Source organism: Sinocyclocheilus grahami, unplaced genomic scaffold (assembly GCF_001515645.1).
Source record: "Sinocyclocheilus grahami isolate Dianchi unplaced genomic scaffold, SAMN03320097.WGS_v1.1 scaffold1031.1, whole genome shotgun sequence".
Taxonomy (NCBI): domain Eukaryota; kingdom Metazoa; phylum Chordata; class Actinopteri; order Cypriniformes; family Cyprinidae; genus Sinocyclocheilus; species Sinocyclocheilus grahami.
The window spans coordinates 40,561-43,778 of NW_015506210.1; positions in this window are offsets into that span (position 1 = coordinate 40,561).

Sequence of the window (3,218 nt, forward strand, 5' to 3'; positions counted from 1 at the left end):
ATATATATATATATATATATATATATATATATATGTGTGTGTGTATTACAAGTAAATTTTGAACATTGGCATATATGATCAGTTAAACCTAGTTTTTAAAAAGTTTTTGAATAATACAAGCTGAAGCCTTTAGAACAATAAAACACGTAGAAAAAATTAAATGCATTCATGTCTTTTTTTTATTCATTTTATATTACAGCCATGAAGACAAACAATAAACCACTGCAAAAAGCACATACATTATATCTGAATTTACTGAACAATGTATATGGTATCATGACACTTAACCAATAACGTGTTTGCAGTTTCAAGCTATATATATATATATATATATACATATATATATATATATATATACACACACACCTATATACTGCACATACAAGACTGAACTATTTTATATATATACACACACGTATATAACTTCTTTTCTCATTGTAGAAACAGAACGATAAAATGTCATCAATAATCTTATTTAACATACGCTTAAATTTTATATAAGATCAATTCAACTTCAAGCGAGAAACGGCATTTAATTCACGAACTCTTATGTTGAGATGTCAATCAACAACATGGCGGAAGCGAAAAGTCATTGTGGAGACCCCGCCCCCTTTTGGAGGTACGGCCCACATATGGAGTTCCCGCCCCCATTTGGAGATCTCCGGTCTGCAGTTATACCCTTCTCAGATTTGGGCCAAATGTATTAACAACAAGAGAAACTGATTGACCATAGCTACAATAAACGTTATAACCTGCAAACTGGTGAAAACGTGAGGCTATTAATTTACTGCCTCAGAAGCTACCGTTCTAATGATGGACAAAACAGATCTCTGTCACTCGTTCGTTAAAAACCTCATTAACTCCATTTGAGTATGATTTTCAGAAAATAAGTTCAAGTGTGTAGAAGATTTTAATTAATCAAAATGTAAATTGTCAGGTATAATCGGTGTGAATGTGGCCATTTATGTATTAAGTTATTCTACTATTATAATCATGTGTATTTGCCTGCATGTATAGAAATCTGTATGAGAATGCAATGTGCAGACATATGGTGAACTACATGATAAGCACACGATGGCACATAATGGGGCCCTTATTTTCACAGAACATAAAATTAAGGCCTCATGACTGCATCGTGATGACCCCATAAAAAATATGAATGAAACAAGCCTAGAGAACGAACAGTATATAAGAGAGTACAGAAAAAGAGTCTAGAGATTGCTCTGCAGAGTTCTCTCAGGTTTTATTGTCTCTGAAAATAAAATCTCTTCTGGCATCAACACACCAAGACTCTGAGAAAGATTCTTCACAGCAACGGCAGAAGCCACCACATTTGGCGCCCAACGTGGGGCTGGACAGGAGCAGAGGGTGGAGAACTACTTTGGGCTGGCTTGACGAACAACATTTTTAGTGGCCACTAAATAATAAAGGTAGGCAGTTTTTTTGCTTATATAATAAATGTTGTTTGCCAAAGTCAGCCGGGGGTGGTATAGACACTCGGAAATGCTCCTCCAAATTTAAAGAACAAAAAGAAAAAGGGTTTTGATTCCAGAAGAAATAATAGCATGCATGAGGGCAGTGAATGAGGGCAGATTGTGCATGCAAAAATCTGTGTTTACTGCCCAGAGGGCCTTGATGGAGGGCAGTGGACGCTAAGCAGATATACATTGCATGCAGGGATCTGTATTTTTTGCTAAGTGGGCCTTTGAAGGATAGCAATAAACATTAAGCAGATGAAATATAAGGAAGCGCGCAAAGTCCTAAGGATAGGCAAAAATTCCTGCAGGCTACTGCTTTTTTACTGTGTTGAGGAAGTGTATCAGTGAAAGAGCGAGTAGAACTGACAGGTTACTCAGGAAGAGTATAGAGTAGTCTGTGTAAATGTATGTATCTGTGTCTGTCTGAGTGTATTTGTGACTTGTGGTTGTATGAGAAAATAAACTCTATATCTGGTGGAGCAAAAGGTGTGCCCCTCCTGGACACAGCTGGAGTTGTGCTGGAGAAGAGTGAATGAGTCTGTGAGCCCTAAACAATAAAGAGACTTGTATGAATGTTGTTTTAGAAAAAAAGTATGCCAAGATATGGACTTTGCAGATTATTGAAATAATAATAGAATAATTTAAATAAGATATACATTTAATATTTAAAGACTTGTCTAAAACTCACGTGCTTAAAACTTTATATTTAATAAATGAAGACTTCTAAAATTTGTATCCTGTTATCCCTGGGACACAGTATGAAAGTTAATCCACTACAGAGTTTCAGAGATTTAGACTTGAGTTAACTAAAAGATAACTTTTGTAGTGCAGTGTTGAATGAGAGCAAGATTGGGTGAACAAAATAATAGGAATTTTGATTCAAAAGCCATAGGCATTTAACAATAGGAATGGAACTTGTTGATTAAATATTTAAATATAAAATAATAGGAATTATTTTATGTTGGTTGGGAAAAATTAATTCACCATTACCAGATTATTCTGAATCATGTATGCAAAAATAGAAGAAAAATTATGATTGAAGTCTTTATTTTACCATATGCATGTCATGATGTTGTAAAAGGAAATATTATTTTGTTTTATTGCAGTATACTTAGATAATAAAGGTAGATTACTGCTGCTTTCTGCATTTTGCAAAGAAAAAAATGATTGCTATTTTTCTGCAATGAAGAACTTGCTTTACTAAAATAGAATGAGAGAACTGCTGTTTTTAACCAGATTAGATTGTTTTTATTAAGGGACCATTGAAAGAAATGGCTGAAAAGATAAAGAGCAGATTGCTCAGATACAATTTGGTCAGAGTTTACAAAAGTTCAATTTAATTAATGCAGTCTCTGAGTGTTCAAATTTCAGATGACTTCTGGAACAGTGCTTTGACAAAGGGAAGCAATGAACTGGAGTCTGTCTAACAAAGTGGTGACGAAGCAAAGACAGCTGCAGAGAGAAGAAGAGGGAGGGGTGATGGACGCTCACTTCCCCTCCTGAAAGAGGAGTTTACACTTCAGCATGGAGAAAGACTTACTTAAAGCAGGAAAAGGGGAATCTTTCACTTGAGTCTTTTCCTGAGGGTGAAGAAAACATCCTGAAATGCACAACTCTGGCAGAAGCAATCAAAAGCCAGACTGAGGAGAGGCAGAGAAACAACGGAGACCATACACCACAACATCAGGCCTTTGAGTGCCATGACAGACTGACCGACCCAGTGCAACAGCCAAACAGCTT